Here is a 17,791-nt window from a genome sequence, read left to right as displayed (position 1 = left end):
CCCACCACCACCCCAGCCTCCCACTTTTCTTCCTAAGGAAAGCTCTAAAATAGAGTTTCAAAGGTTTCAACTCTCTTAACCAGTAGGCCCCCGAGATTCTGCCTTTTTGTGGGCACATGGCATTGACCTTATCTGCAGATCATCTCCGTGGATTATGTTTTCACTAGACATGCCCCTGGGGAAAAATATTGTCCAAAAAAAGGTCCTGTTCTAGACCCACCCAGAATGACATAATATTAAGTGTTTTCCATCTTCAACAGTGATACTCTTTTGAGAACTCACAGCCAGTTTGAATTTAGCTAAGTCCAATGTTTTCTTTCTCTTTTTGGTTCATAATTTCCCAGGGGCCTGCTACCTTCGTGCTTAGCTGAAAATGCAGCATTCTCCAGCAGAGAATGCTCTCTGGTATATTTAAAGCAATTAGGTCCCGGGACTTCCCTGGTGGTGCAGTGGTTCAGAATCCGCCTGCCAATGCAGGGGACACGGGTTCGAGCCCTGGTCCGGGAAGATCCCACATGCCGCAGAGCAGCTAAGCCCGTGCGCCACAGCTACTGAGCCTGAGCTCTAGAGCCTGCGAGCCAGAATTACTGAGCCCATGTGCCCCAACTACTGTAGCCCACGTGCCTAGAGCCCGTGCTCCGCAACAAGAGAAGCCACCACAATGAGAAGCCCGCGCATAGCAACGAAGAGTAGCCGCCGCTCGCCGCAACTAGAGAAAGCCGCGTGCAGCAACGAAGACCCAACGCAGCCAAAAATAAATAAACTAATTTAAAAAAAGAAAAAAAGCAATTAGGGCCCTGAATGAGAAGTTCAGTTATAGACAAAGATAAAAGATCAAATTTTAATTAGCTATGGAAATATTATTTTATTAAAGATAGAGTAATTATAAATTATTATAAAGTTATTTTATAAATTGAAAAGAAAAACAAAACCTTTCATTTTATGGGCTCTGTCTATATTTTGCCTTTACCTCATCATTTCACTTAATTCTCTCAAACACTGAGTTGAACGCTCTTATTCCTGTGTAAGGTATTTGCAATTGTGCTACAAATAGGTGACCAACTAGGGCTGAGGGGTTTCTTGGGATGTGGGACTGGCAGCTAAAAGTGGGCAAGTCCCAGGCAAACTGGGACAAATTGGTCACCCTAGAAACTACCCATCTATTTAGTAGCCTAAAACAGAATGATCATTTCTCACAGTTCTGTGGGCTGAATGGGTGGTGGTTCTGCTGTTTTCACCGGAACTCTCCATATGGCTGCTTGGCTGAGGCTGGATGGGATAAGATGTCTGGGGCCTCACCAGAGATGGCTGGCCCTCTTCCTCCATGGAATCTTTCATCACAGCACGGGGGCCTCAGGGTTCCACAGGGTAAGTGTGGAAGCTGCAGGGCCTCTTGAAACCATGCTCAAAAGTTAAGTATTGCCGCTTCGACCACATAGAGTGATGCAGACTCAGCGCCAGCCCAATTCAAGACATGAGAAAATAGACTTCAACTTTCAAAAAATCTTATTGAAAGATTCATTATTGATGAATTGGGAGATTGGGACTGACGTATATACACTAATATGTATAAAATGAATAAGTAATAAGAATTTGCTGTATAAAAAAATAAATAAAATTCAAAAATTCAAAAAAAAGGTAGAATATATACATTATGTGTAAGGAGTGAAAAAATATCACTAGAGATCTACATCATTAGAAGGATTAAGAGAATATAATAAACAACTTTGCTAAAAAATTTGATTACTTTCTTGAAATGGGCAAATTCCTTGAAGACAAAAACTCCAAAGCTCACTCAAGAAGGAGATTACTTGAATTAGCTCTATGTGTGTTAAATAAATTTAATTAATTAAAAAAAATCTTATTGAAAGATAGTGGACATACAATATTATGTTAGTTTCATGTGTACTACATAGAGATTTGACTTGCATACATTATGAAATGATCACACGAGAAATCTAGTAACCATCTGTCCACATACAAAGTTATGACAGTATTATTGACCATTATTGTGCTATACATTCCATCCTCAGGCTTATTTATTTTATAACTGGAGGTTTATACCTCTTAATCCTCTTCAGCTATTTCACCCACCCTCCCCTCTGGCAGCCATCCATTTATTCTCTGTATCTATGAGTCTGTTTTCATTTTGTTTAGTTTTTTAGATTCTGCATATAAGTGAGATCACATGTGGTATTTGTCTTTGTCTGACTTATTTAGTATAATGCCCTCTAGATTCATCCATGTTATTGCAAATGGTAAGGTTTCTTTTTTATGGCTGAGTAGTATTCCATTGCATTCCACACTTTTGATGGGAGGAGTTGCAGAGAATATGGTCATTTTTAGTCCATCACAATCCCCATCATATACATGAGATTCAGTAAATTTAAGTAACTTTTCCAAGACTACATAGCTCTTAAGTGGCAATTCGAGCCTTTGAACCCAGGTCTGTGTGTTTGAAAAACCCATGAGTTTTTCTGGGTTTGAGTCACCATGCCCTGGTGGGGTATAACTACAACATTCGATAATCCAGAGAGCAAATGGGTATTTTCCTGCAGTGCTGGTGTGGAGTGGTGGAGAACGGAGAAAGAGACATAGAAGCAGTGATCTGTGATGTCTGGATTACTGGCATCACAAGTTTGTCCAGTCTGTTTGGAGAATATATTTGCCTGATACTTGCCTGATTCTGTAAATATGTTCGGGCTCCTGCTGTTCTCCTGCCCCGTACTTGAGTACAAGCTTATTTCTAAAAGTAAATTCTTCAGTGGGACTCAGATATTCTATATTCTTGGCCTTGATGTTTCTCTTTCTCTTATGCATTGTAACATTCTTTTTCTACATAAGCCTTTGGATCATCTACAGTTTGAGAGTTTGAAAGACAGTTGTCCCAAGTCGGTTGTTTTCAAAGAGTGGGGGGTCCCTGAGTCCCTTTCAGGGAGTCCATGAGGTCAAAACTATTTTTATAATGCCAAGGTATTATTTGCTTTTCTCTGCTTTCATTCCATCTAGGGTGTAAAGTGGAGTTTTCCAGAAGCTAAGTAATGTGTGATACTGCAACAGATTTTAGTGGAAGCAGATATGAGAATTCCACTCCTTCCTACTAAGACATTAAAGGGACTTGAAAAAAAAAAACTAATGAAGTCTTCTCTTTTGTTCCTTTTTTTAAAAAAAGTTACTTTTTATTAAAAATGTATTTTTATGTTAGCATATTAAGAGTTTGCTGTGATTTTTAAATTAATACACAAATATTTTTAAAGTTTCTCATTTTGTTTCTCATAGTAATAAAATAAATTTTAACTTACTTTTAATTAAAAATTAATAATAGTCACAGAAGCTCTTTGGAGTCCTCAATTTAAGATAGAGTTCTGAAAGCAAAAAGTTTTCATTATTTTATTAGCTGCCATTTGCAAAGCTTGGGCAATTTGCTCTCTTTTAATCCTCCCAGCAAACCTATCAGGAAGGTACCCCATTAATCTCCTCCCAGAGGCATAAACTAGGGCTCAAAATCATTAGCCACACAGCTTGCATGCTGTGCAGCTAGAATTTGAAGCTAGTTCTATCTGACCCCAAAATCAAACTTGAAGGAATCAGTAACCTCCTTGCATGCAATATACCTGTTGCTTTCCTGGACAGAGAGGTTGAAGCAGAGGTCAAGAAGACTGGATGAATTATTTGAGATGGCTCAGGCAGCTAAAAGCCAAGACCTTCTGCTGTCTGTTCTACTCCTCATAGGGACTTGTCCTTTCAAATGGCAATTCCTTTTGTGAGAAAGGAATGCCTTCAAATTCAAATGATACTATGAACCTGGTGGAGGTCTGTTCCCCTTATAACAGGCATTTCTAATAGCACAGTATGCAGACTTTGCTGAGCACTCAACAAGGAAGAAACGTTTGTCCAGTTATCACATTCTAAACTGCCAAAATACATGTGCATTGCCTTAAGTTTTTCAATTATGTTACAGGTCAGCTTGTGCATTTTATCTGTTCGACTCTCTTTTGTAAAACAATTACAATGGTAAAAACAAAGAAACTATTGAGTACTTAACTATGCGTCGGTCACCGAGAGGAAGACTTGATACCAAGGTCTCTCTGAATCCTCACAAGAATACTCCCAGGCTGGCAGTGGGGTGTCCTACCTGCTTTACAGATAAGGAGATGGGCTTGCCGAGGGGAAGCTACTTGCCTGAGGTCACCCAGCTAGTAAGTAGGCGGTGAGTCAAGTATCAGACCCAGGTCCGGGTGGTTCCCAGGCTAAGATTCTTAACCAGCATGCATTGCAAGATCCTAAAAGGCAATGTCAATCTGTCTGTGGAAAGGAGTTCCCCAAAGTAAACTTGAAGTAGCCCAGGTAAATTAGGAAAGGGTCACAATTTTATGGTCAGAGATTTTAAGGAAAAACCAAGTGATGCAACCTCTTCATGTAATAAGAAAACAGATACAATTCTTTAATTTTGTCCTTAGCTTAACCCTTCACTAACATCCAGCAGCTCGGAGTGTACAGAGAAAGGCAGTAAATTCCTCATCTGTATCCCAGTGTGCCAACTGTTTTGGTTTTAATTGTGTCAGGTGTGTCTTCCTTCTGCCTGGAGGTCCTTCCTTAGGTTTGAAAATATCATGATCACATCAACAGTGTGAGAGGTGGTGGGAGAGCTGAGGTTCCACATGTGTCAACAACAGATGTGCACGTCTCCTGGAGCACTGGAAAAAAGAGTAATAGGAGTTCCCTTAGGGCTGTGCTCCACGTGCCCCAGGAGGGGATAAGGACGAAAGCCTCTGTAATTTATATTGACTGCTGAGGTAACCAGGTGCTTTCAGCAAGCATTCCAGTTGCAAATTTGGGTTTTAACAACCTTCCCAACAACCTCTGGGGAGGGAGGGAGACAAAGAGGGAAGAGATATGGGAACATATATATATGTATAACTGACTCACTCTGTTATAAAGCAGAAACTAACACACCATTGTAAAGCAATTATACCCCAATAAAGATGTTAAAAAAAAAAAAGATAAACAAGAATTCATGTTTTTTCTGTATAAATTCTTTAAACTGAAGGCATAGGGCAAAGAAGTGAACCTACAACTTTGCGCAAGCTTGCCATGATCAGTGCCTTTTGACTTCTTCAGTCCCCTAGAGTTAAGAGACACAAAAGTAATTGGGAGCATATTCTAAAGGGGCTTTCCCACAACTGTAAATGGTTCACTCTGAATCAGCACTTTCTAAAAGGAAGGAGTGGACAGCGGACTGGCTGGAAGTGCCAAGAAGACCCAACCCACCCAGGGTTGGACTCATAAGGGACCAGGGAAGATTTGTGCAGATGAGAAAGTCTGGGGTATCAAAATATATTTTATTTTTTCCTTCATGCTTCCTAATCCCATAACCAATCACCTTCTTCCACTCTTGCACCCTCTCTCCTTTTTTTTATTTGGGAGGAGGATATTCTTTCTTTTTCTTTATCCCTTCCCTCTCCCAGTCCCCTGATCCCTTCTTTTCTCTCTCTTCTTTTTCTTAAAGACTTTATCATAACTGACTATAACATGAAGTAAAGTACATCTGTTTAGCTGTGGTTATTATACTACAACTTTCCTGTGTTTTTAATTTAGCTTCTGGTATCTCTGCCCTTTATCCATAAAGGGTGAGTCGTTGTCAGGACTACTCTATGATGGAATCTAGAATGTACTGATTCTGAGAAATGCAGTACCTCAGACTGTGCAGTCCTCTCTTGCCTGATTCCAATTCAGATGTTCTGCCCATCTCATTAGCTGAAGTCTACTCAAGCGTATTCTAAAGGGGACCTCTGATGTTTGTTTTTAACCTAAGGCTTCTGGGTCTGCTCCTTCAATTACTTAAACTTCTATGAATTTTCTGTTGGGAATATAGTCCTGAAAACTTATTTTGCAGAAGGTTTATTTATTTATTCTTCCTCAGTGAGTGAGAGAAATAGAAGTCAGAAAGTCTAGTGAGATTTACAACAGAAAGAGAAGAATAAGTCAGATCCAGCAAGGAATTTGGAAGTGAGTAGAAAAATTAATTGACCTGGGCCGAGGAGAGTTAGTGAGGGCTCTTGAAAAGGAGAGTGAGGAAAAGGTAGAGAAACATAGGGGGTATCTATAATGGAGAGATATACTGTGGACGAAAGAGAGGACAAAAAAGAAAATTAAGTTTTATTTTTTTCTGCATTGCAGGTTATATATTCAGAGAAACTATAGTAAAGAATCAAATTACTTTTAATAACTTTTGCTTGCTCAACTATTATTTCTTTGTATGTGGTTCCAGTCATGAACGTGTATCACGAAAAGGCTCAGCTTTACACACACACACATACACACACACATACACACACACACACAGACACACTGTGCTTGTTAACAAGAACCAATACCATCATTTTTTTCATGTTTGTGTTCATATAAACACACAAATATATTTACTCATAAATATTTATTATCCTGAAAATTTGATCTTTCACCTAATAAATTATGGTCATCCTTCCAGGTCGATAGCAATAGATATAATTCATTCTTTCCCAAATGGCTGCATAATCTTCAATAACAACTGTACATATCACATGGTATTCATGTAGTCAAATTAATGAATGCAGTATTCTTTTTTTAAAGCAAATTTTACTAAAATTTTACTAAATTTTTACACAGGATACTCAACAAACACTTACTGAATACCTAACTGGTGCCAGTTTTAGTGACTGAGAAAATTACTTAATTACCCATGGTTCTTTCCCTCAAAAGAAAAAATAAAAATCAGCCCAATGTGGGAAATAAAACAGTTTAAAAATATTTTTTTTAACTTGAGAGAATCTCTCAGAGAATTTATAATAAAGAATGGTTTAAAAATAAGTTTTTAAAAGAAGTAATTTATCACCGGCAATTTATTCTTAGTCATTGTTTCCAATGTATGAACAGTACTTAGCAGCAACAGGGTACTTCTCTTTATGGCAACTCAAGAAACAAACTAATTTCTAACCACTAAGAGCTCAGATAAAGCACCTTACTCCTGAGACCTCAAAGTGATTTATAATTCTACTAATACTTTTACTGTGATAGTAATACATGATATTTATGAACCATCTTTATTCCGTGGAACTCTAAATATCATTTGACTTCTTTGCATAATGTCTGTAAGATAGAGAAAAGTGTCCCCTACAGACAAGGAAAATGATCTTAACACAGAACTGTTTGACAATGCCTGAATCAAGTCTCTAGATAGTTAGCCCCTTGCTCCTTCCTCTCAGTTACACTGGCTGTCTCTCTAGTGGTAACTGCAAAGATTATGTGGATAGTATTATGTCATCAATCAGAGTCTTGTATAGCAGGATAGAGTCAGTTCTTATTAAAAAAACAAGAGCTTTTCATGCAAACTATTTCTCTGTCTGATAAAAGGACTTATACATAAAACTCTGCTGACAAGTTTTCTAGGTGAGATGAATCTAAGTTAACTAACTGAGCAACCAGTCTAACTGGTCCCTCCCACTTTCCAGTCCTATAAGAGGATAAGACAACTGTAGCGTTAAATGTGTAACTCAGGCTCACAGCTATTCCTGGCAGCCCTAATCCATAGAGGAAAACACAAATCAGTAACAACAATGACAATGATAACAATGTTAGACATATATTGGTTATTGATTATTTAATAAAGTTTTACAATGTTCAAATAAGGTAAACAAAGAACAGTTCAGTAAAATTGTAGCAAAAGTTAAGCAAATTTCATATGGTTAAGTTATTGCAAATAAGTAAATGACTTTGTCAAAAATCTAAATCTTCTACTACTTGGTAACTATTATTTTCCTGTATCTCTGAAGACATTTTATCATAAGAAGTTTATAACCCTGAGAATCTGATATTAATCAGAAGACTGACTTCATTCTGTATTACATTTCTCATGACCTCCTTAAAGAATGTCAGTTCAGCATGGCCTCCTTCCTTTTCCAGTTGATTCAAAGGATGGTGCTTTCAAATTGCCATTTGGGATATATGAAGCGGTGCATTTGGAGCCAATGTGCTGCAACCTGAAGTGTAACACTCTTTATTGCTCTTGAGAAACGTGTGCCTAATTCCCTGGAAATTTACTGCTTCAAAGAGTCACAAGTCTCCTGATTGCTTCTCATCAGTGTTGAGGAGATTAGATAAGCTTCCTCCCTCTTACAAAAGCTTTTCCTTCATTCAAAATTCCTTTGAGAACAAAACACTGAACCAGAATTGGATTTTTAACAAAATATTATAATATTGTAGATAACAGTTTTGTTTTGTTTTTTTTTCTCCTGAGGAGACCCAGCAGTTCAAAACATATACTAATGTACTTTCTGATTTAGGGCTACTAGCCACATATTGGAAGGAGCAAGGCTGAGGTAAAAGAACAAAGTCCCTTCTGTGAAGCAGGAAGGATTTTTTTCACTGAGTTATTTTAGAAGACTTGAATGAACTGCTAAGGGCTTTCACACAGAAAGACTTGGAAGTCAAACTCAAGAAATAGAGGGGAGAAAACAAATACAGAACTATAACAGGTAGGCATTTCTTCTAATTACCATAAACTTGTTATGCATACTGGTGCTATTCTATAGTGACAGACAGTTTTAGAATAATCGTTCAAGTGTAACAACAGTAGAAATGACCTCAGAAATGGAGGTATATACATGTGGTGTTGCAAAAGTTGACATGGAAGGAAATTCAGGATCATGTATGCAGTAGGACCTGCCATCAACGAATGTTTCAAACCTCTCCCTCTTCCTCTTCTTCCATATTGTCTCTCTCCCTCTCTCTCTCCCTTACTCCTTCTTTCCCTCTCTCTCTCTCTCTCTCCCTCCCCCACTCTTTCTCTCTTTCTCTATCTCTCCTGCCTTCACCAAGGAGTTCACTTCTAATGTTGTCCTCAGTGGTCATTAGAAAACAATATTAACAATTGATAAATATATTTGGATTTTCTGCTTTGCATATTTTTTAGTAGCAGTAATGATGAGCACTTTTATTGACCTATATCTCTGATCAGGCATATAAGGCTTCAATTAAGTTAGACTTGAGAAGGAAAATGCGACCCCTTATTCTTTCTTATTGGTCTAATAAACACAATATTTTACTTCTTTCACTTTTCAAAGATGTTTTCAAGTACGATCAAGGTTACTAGTACCATTGTCTGCGATATGATTGGGACCTTGGGCACAGACACACAGTGAGTCAAGATGATGTAGTGATGAAAGACTAATGTCATGGATTTGACCAATCTTCCTGCTCTTCATTTCTGAAAGATGGAAAAATACATAGGGGCTCTATTTATTTCCAGGCAAGATGATAAAACTTAACCATAAAAGCATCCTCTCAACATATTCTCTTTTTTCTTGGGAAATCTATGACAGCATGTATTAAATTCTACTTTGCCATATAAGGAGTTGAGGTATGCAGACCACAGAATACTAGCATCAGGAGAAGAGCAGACTTGGAGGTGGGTGGAATAGTGGAAAGAATACTTGGGGTCAGAGAGATCTGCGTTTGAATCCTGGCTCTGGGTTTTACTAAGATGTTGGGCAGTGGGGGGCTATTTAATCTCACTGTTCCTCAGTTTCCTAAAATGTAAACTAAAGGTTATAATATTTATTTTGAGACACTGTTGTGGGAATTAAATGTAAAGAGCTTTATGCAGAGAGGGCGCCTGCTAAACGTAACTTTTTTCTTTACCTTCCTAACTTTTTTCAAAGTTTTTCAGACATTTGGACTGTTAGAGAGCTAATGGCCTCTGTGACCATTTGACCTGAAGTGATAACAAAATACAATAGATAAAAACACTAAACAGGAGATAGTACAGGGTTTGAATTAGTTAGGTCTGGCATCAATACAAAACTCACTCACTGGCTTTGCAATCTTGGATGTTACTTAATCTTTCTGGATCTCAGTGTTCTCATTATAAAATGGAAATTATTCCTGCTTTGCTGAGTGGTTGCTGAGGGTGGTAGCAAGGATTAGAGACAACTTTTATAAAGCAGCTGGTACATTAAGTAAACAGATTGTGAGTAATATTTATTGTTCAGAATTTTATTAATTAAAACTTGTCTATAGATTCATCTCCTATACTTAATATTCCTTTTTCCACCCAAGACCTTGAAAGGGCTACAATAGGGGCTTTGATCACAGATTAGCTGGTTTGGCTGTGGTAATCTAGCTCTTAAGCATTAGAATTACAGTTCCAGCCCTGCCATTAACTATTTAACTGTATGACTTGAACAAGAATTCTAGGCCTAAATTTTGTTCATTTCCAAACTGAGGAGACTGGAATAAATAATTCCTAAGGTTCTCTGTAGACATAATATTTTGATTCTGGTGTCTTTTTACTGAGTTGCAATAGATAAGTACTCATATCTTTAGAGCTTAACCTACTTCTCTATGGTTTAATTTTCACATTCCCTCTACTCTATTTCTTCTTTAATTACAAAAGGGGATAATCTCTATCACTTTGCAAACAAACCAATATCTCTATTCTGATTTAGTGGCATTCCAGAATATTAATCATCATACTTTAAAACAGTTTGGATTGTTTTAATCCAGAAATTCAGTCATATTATAGGTAGTATTAATGAGGATAATGATGATTCATTTTCAAGGCTTTCTATGCCTCCAGGCCCCTGGCCATTGCACATGATAAAATATATCAAAATTAAAAATAAGATTAAGGTTTAACAGTTAAAAATACATTCTAAGAGTAAAACATATTTTTGTACTCATTTCTACACTATACAACGAGCACTTAAAAATAAACAAAAATAACAGATTCATTAACCAACAACAGAATTTTAATAATTATTAACTAGAAAGGAAATAAAATTAACTTGACCTTATCTTAGAAGGTTGTCAGAGACCTATTTTGGTTATGCATATGGGAAACATGTTGTGAACTATTAGACCTCTGTTTCAAAAGTCCAAGCCCTCCTCAAATTCAGAAGTAAACCTTCAGTGAGGATTCAAAATGAATATATGGATGCTATAAGCTTACGTATATTATGTACCTTTGAATTACCTTCATCTTGTTCTATTTTTAAGCTATTCTTCAATTAATATTTATTTACTCATTTACTTACGTTTTTTTGCATGTCTACTATGTGCTTTTCCAGGGTATTCAGAATAAAATCCAAATTCCCCACCCTGGCTACTTCTCTGACCTCACTTCCAGTCACTTTCCTCCTTTGTTTCTTTTGCTCTAGCTACTCTGGAATCCTTTTATTTCCTTGAATACACAGTTTGTCCTTGCCTCAGGGCTTTGTCCATGCTGTTTCTGTTGGGAGCTTTCTCCGCCTCTCAAACTTCCATCCCCACCCCAAATTCTTCACCTGGCTGATTCTTTCTTTCAACCCTCAACTTAAATGACACTTTCTCTAAGAATTCTTTCCTGAGCACCAAGTGGACAGAACAATAGATTTTCCCCACCCATTATTGTCTTGCATACCAATTAGCTCTTCTCATGGACTACAATTTGTAATTTTGTAATTATCTGCATACTTATTTCATGTTGGATTCCCTTAGAAGACTATAAATTTCATGAGACACTAAGGAATAGTTTCTTTATTCCCAATATTAAGCATGGTTGAATAATGAATTAATGATTCTATTGTGGTAGATTCTATAGGGTTGAGAAATATTAATAACTAAATATGGGCTCTATCCCTAAGAATTTGCTTTCTAGTAAAAAAATAAATAAATAAAGCATGCCCATAAATATTGTTTAAAAATACAGAAAGTAATTCTTGTCTCAAAAAATGTGTAGGAGGGTGCTGTATTAGGCTTCTAGGCTGCTGTAACAAATTATTACAAACTTGTTAACTTATATAAATTTATTCTTTCACAATTTCGAAGACCAGAAGTCCAAAATGAGATTGTTGGCGGGGCTGCTACAGGTGCTAAGTGAGTTTGGTAGGTAGGAGAGAGTGGACTATTTCTGGCTAGGTCAGGGAGAGAAGGTTTCATGGAATAAATAGCATTTAAAGTAACCTGGAAGGATGGATTAGATTTGCATATGGAAAAACAGAATGATGGCCATTCCAGATAACAGAAACAATACTAATAAATGAGGGTGAGGAAATCTGGCCTGAGTGTATGGTATATTAAACCATAAAATTAAGTCAAAAATTGGGACAGAATTAGATTTTAGAGTGTCATGAATATTGGATAGGCATTGTTTGGTAATTACTATAGAATATTAAAGTTTTGTCTGAACAAAAGTGACATGATCTTAGGGCTCCTGCTTCATGAAACCTATTGGGGCAACAGTGTTCAGGATGAACAGGTCTCCCCTCTCTGTTTCTCCCGACTAGGAGATTAGTACAACCAAGAGAAGATGAAAACCTGACGAGGACAGAGATACCAAAAAAGGAGAATTACTGGCCACTTATTGGATACTTGGGGGGTATGGGAGAAGGAAGAATGAGGTATTTTGAGCCAAGATGACCTGGAGAATTGGGGTGAAGAAAATTAGGATAGTCAAAAGAAGGATGATTTTTAACTAGGAGGATAATTACTTGATATATTGATTCTGAGAAACTGGTGTGATATCTATATAGTTGAAGATTTAAATAAGGAAACTGGAAATACAGTGCTGTAGTTTGGGACTTAAGATATAAATGTGTGCGCTATCAACAGTGAAATAAATGAAGTCATACAACCCTGCAAAACAGTGTCAAATCATGGGAAAAGTATGCATGTGGAGTTTGACAGACATATTTGCATCCTATCTCAACCAATTACCTTTTGTATGACCTGGGACAAATTGCTTAATTCTTCCACTTTCTCGTTTGTGAAAAAAGGGGAAAATAATATTATCCCTTAGTCAGGATTACCTGAGTTGAGTATTTAAAAGACCTATCATCTTTAGATCTGCTTTCATATTTTGGTGGCATGATTCCCAGTAAGACATATATTTTTTTCAATCTATTATCTTAAAAATATGTAACACACTCTTTTTACAAACTTTTTTTCTTTGATTCTATTTCTTAAAAGCATATTGACTGTGATCCTCTAAACTGATTTCATGACCTATGAATGAGTTGCAACCTATACTTTGGAAAACATTGGCCCTAACCAGCATTCTATACTCAGGTCACACCATTACCATTGTTTCCTCAACTTCCCTCTGCCTAGGCTGCTTGCTAATATGATATTATTCCTTGATGGTCCAGAAGAAGTGATAACCATTTATTTCCTCTACTACACCCATAAAATACTTTGTCTATAAGAAAGATGTATCTGTTGTCCAACTACTACTCTGGTCTCTTTGGATTGTCAAATGACAGAATCCAATAAAGGAAACCTGAAATAAATTACCAGGGCAAGTAATTCATTTTAAATTATTATTATTTCAATTTTTCCAGACCCAGAGAAACTTTTCTCTGATGGAAATGACTCCTGGCAACAATGACATTCTGACACCATGCCTGATGCACCCTCTTTGGGAAGTTTGAATTCAACGTCACAATGGCTGTGTTCAGATTACCGGTTTCATCTTGCTTGTAAGCCCAATTAAACTACTGAAGTTTCTAATGGCCTTCTGTCCACTTTGTAAATCATCATAAAGAATATTAAACCAACCACATAAATTTGCCTCTGTGTGACTCAATGCACAACCAGAGGCACAATACCAAAATGTATAATAAACTAATAACAATTTTTTGATAACAATAAATGCTTTTAGAATACCCTTTATATATGAATTTTGGACTAGTTGGTAGAGGGGACCACAGTTCAGTGGGTCTCATAAGATGAGCCTAAGGCAATCTGCTCCTCAGCAAACACAGTTCAGACTCTGAGTGTAGAAGAAAGATCAAAGCCTCAGAGTCCAAAGTTGGGTTTACTCTCAGGCCTAGATGTCTGAGGATGATTCGCATTGGTGATCAGTATGGTTTGGGTAACCTGCATGCCCTACCCTGGGCCTCAATTTACTTATTCCAAAATGGGACGACTGGACTTTTATTTCTTATATCCTTTCTACCTGTAACGTTTGACGATGCTCTGCCCTTACATCCCTTTCACCTCAATCTTTTAATCTTAAAAAATGTGAAATGTGTTTATAAAGTTCTTTGATGTCCCTAAATGTTATTCAACATGTTAACAGTACAATTCATGAAGCCTAAATTTTATCATTTTAGCTTTGCCTCAGAGGCCAAGTTTTATGAGAGCCTTAATTTGCACCACCAGAAGCTAATTTAATAAAAATGAAGGGACCCCTTTTAGAAATAAATTAAAATTGGTGGGGGAGGGCAGGTAACTTTATGCAAAAGAAAAACAACAGCAACAAAAACCCGGGAAACTCACCTTAGAGGGGTTAAATTGTTCTGAGTTCTAAATAATGCTGTGGTCTTATTTGTGCTGAGAAACTGGTCCTGGTTTTTGATGCACTGAAAGTAGAAGTTTCTAATGGCAACTTCCCAAATCTCTGGACTCTTGACCCAATAGCTTTTGTACCATTTGTCCCATTTTCTTGAAGCACGATCTACTGCATAGTAATTAGACAAACAGGTACAGAGCATCATACATCCTAGAGCCAGGTAGATTTATCTTTGGAGACAACTTCAGTGTATGGGATGTAAGACACAACTTAAACAGAAAACTAGTGAAGACCACTTCACAGACAAAAAGGATATGTATGAATGGGCACTTCTCATTCTGCTCAGGTGAAAGAAGTATAAAGTCAAAGAGGAGAAAGACTAGGTGACTGATGCCTAATGTTATGTGGTAAATAGTAGGTTTGTCTTTGACAAATTCCTTTATAATTATCTTCCTGACTGTCAAAAACTTTATTCAACCCATCTTCACAATATTCTCTGAATGAATGACTCCTAAAGTTCTGACTTAAATTTTCTAATTGTACTAATAACAATAGCTGTTTCTTGATTACTACTATTATGCCAAGTACTGGGGATTACAAAAATCAATAAGAAATATACCCTGATTTTAGAGACCTTACCATCTATGGTTTTTAACTGTGGTAGTTGTGACAAAAATAACAATAACCATCATGTATTCACTCATACCATCCAGGCACTGTGCTCAGTGGGCAGCATATATAAGCTGCCAAAGTTCCCTCCAGTTCACCAGATACCCTGACAGTGAAGTGATCTTGCTCTGTCCATGCATCATCTCTCAAAAAAAAAAAAAAAAAAAAAAAAATGGACCTAACAGGAATTCAGACAATAGGTAGGGATATTTAAGCAACGTCAGAACTGTCTACAGTAAACATACAAGAACTGTAGTCAATAATGAAAGAGTGCAGTAAACCAAAATGAAAATGGAAGAAATCATCTGAATCACCTTTAGTGTACTCTGTAGAGAGGAACTGTGACACTTTGAAAACCACGATGCAGTAAACCCCACATCCAGCATTCCAACAATTACACAAGGAGATGAATGCTATTTAAGTGTTTTAAGACTTTCTAGCAAAAGACCTCATAACACATTAAATTGTGAAACTTAGGAAGACATCATAACCTTCTGGACTTCACTACGAAAATGAACATTTTGATCTAAAATTTTAAAAATATAACACTGAATTTCCTTGTAGTATTTCATAACCTTTGAGTGGGGCATTAAAGTGCTTTTCTTTTTTCCCCCACCATCTCTAAGCTTCTGTTTTCTTACCCTGGGCGTCTGAATCTATTATATGCTTGGGTTCTATTCACTGCCTGTTATTCAGACATTGAAATCCCAAATGTTAATTGTTCTTCCAAGTACATTGACAAAACAGCAGCTAAATAAGGGTAGACCAGACTGTGGTAGACTCTGACATGCATTTATGGAACAATGGGGCTCTGAGAGACAGCCTTGTAGCTCACGGGAAGACATAAGATGTGCTATTTTGACTGCTTCATAGCAGAATGGGGAACACACGCACACAAGGGAATTATGCATTTTACTTAGTTTTGCCCAAAGTCCTCAAAGCAACAGAATCTTGTGATGTCATCATGAACTTTCTTTCTCTCCATTTACATTGACACAAAGGCTAAAAATTTCTAATGACATCACAAAGGAAAAAGGAACCTACTTCAATGCCATAAGAAATCTGTTACCATCTAAGAGACTTGTACCAAAATGTAAGAATCCTTCCTGACAGGGTGTATGTCACTGTGCTGATGCACGGTGGGTGACACCCTCCTTAATGCAATTCAAGCCAGCCAAAAGAAAGGATTCACAATTTAGGTTGGATAAAAAAGACATACTGAATATTGAGCCTTACAAATTTTCTTTTTTTAAAGAAGGAAATCATTTAAACATGTATTTCTTCAGGGATATTCAAATTTTTACTCATGTCTGGTTACTATGTTACCAATATTTTTGTCCTTTTATTGAGTTGGTCACAAAAACACAGAGGAAGGTAGAGGAAGCTTTCACTTACAAGAATGCGGTGCAGCTCAATCTTTTGTTTTTAAGGTGCAGTGATTTCAGTCTCTAAATGTAACTTCAGGCAGTCTGAAAAGAAACAGGTTAAAATCTCTTCCAGTTATAATTGGTATTTCAGATTTAATTAAAAATTAAACTTTCATAATGTTTCACCATCCAAAGCAATGCATTATCAGTCAAGCGTGGCTTTTTTTTTTCCTAAGGAAAAAAAAAAAACTCTCTTCCCAGAGTCGTTTTTTTAATGAAAAGAAAAGGATCTAAAGAGGAAAAAAAGCAATTCTGAAAAACAAAATATGCCGCCATGTTAAGGACTTCATAATGATATGACTAGAAGCTCAGTGCTTCTGAATTTTACCTATATTCTGATTTTTTAAAAACTCCTAAATAATTCCAAAGCCTCAAGATTACATAAAATGTTATTTCAGAGAAAAAAGAAGAAAATCTACAATCTGAATACACATATTAAAGGGAAATATAACTTCAAATAAAATTGGAAAAAAATGTTACATCTTCTACTTTCAAATGACTGAATTGGTGGTGGGGCAAATGGTAAAGTAGAGGTAAAGGAACATACTTAGTAATACAAATGCCCATTGCAAGGTATTGCGGGTTTAGTGCACTCCAGACCACATCAATATTATATAGCTAGTCACATGTAGCACTGCTATTTGAAGCAACATGGGAAGACCATCAGGGTTTGAACCAGCCTTCTTGATTTAAATAACTGTGAATGCATTTAAAAAATACCTATTTTTAATCTTTGAATTAAGAGTCCAGGCATTAAAATAAAAATATGTCATAAATACTTGGGCTTAAAATGTCATACTAATTTTTTCAATCCTTTCTTTCTTCATACAACACCATCTATGAATAAGATAATAGTTAAAAAACAGAGAGGATTAAGTCATCCCTATTTTTAGCTTCAAATAACTGATACAACAGGTTTAGAAAAACAGAGCTTTTTAGTGTAAAATGGAGACAGAACAATTATCTTTCTTTTACTTTACAGCATGGCAGTACATTTTTTATATATTTGTAGCACTAAATATGGTATGTTTATGTCCACCTTCCTACTAATGTAAGGTAATATTTTAATATCACCATATATGAGAGTATGATCATAGATCAGCCCTGAAATTGCATCTGTTTTTAGAAAATGCATCTAGTTCTTACTTGTGAATTCTATTTTCTTTTTCTCTTGTATTATATAGAGGAATATTTTGGGTATTGTGTCTATTTGATGCATATAGATTTTAAGTTCAAACTGGCTTAAATTCACTAGGTCTATCCATGAATGGATCCAAAAAAAAAAAAAAGACCACTGACATTGACTGACTAAACTTTTCCCCTGCTTCTCGCATGCCTGAATTAGACTAAAAATGCACCAGTGTAAAGACAGAAATTAGGGAGGCGT

General features: G+C 36.6%; 1 protein-coding gene across 1 annotated transcript in view; it reads right to left on the bottom strand.

Moving 5' to 3' along the window:
* Window positions 1–16,449, bottom strand: part of ZBTB20 (zinc finger and BTB domain containing 20) — a 467,807-nt gene extending 451,358 nt beyond the window's left edge. The window contains exon 1 of the mRNA XM_007454825.1: window positions 16,373–16,449. The gene's annotated coding sequence lies outside the window, so the exon portion shown is untranslated. The remainder of the gene's footprint in view (window positions 1–16,372) is intronic.
* Window positions 16,450–17,791: the final 1,342 nt, after the last annotated feature.

Source organism: Lipotes vexillifer, unplaced genomic scaffold, assembly GCF_000442215.2.
Source record: "Lipotes vexillifer unplaced genomic scaffold, Lipotes_vexillifer_v1.1 scaffold1674, whole genome shotgun sequence".
NCBI lineage: Eukaryota > Metazoa > Chordata > Mammalia > Artiodactyla > Lipotidae > Lipotes > Lipotes vexillifer.
This window is presented reverse-complemented; position numbering and strand designations above follow the sequence as displayed.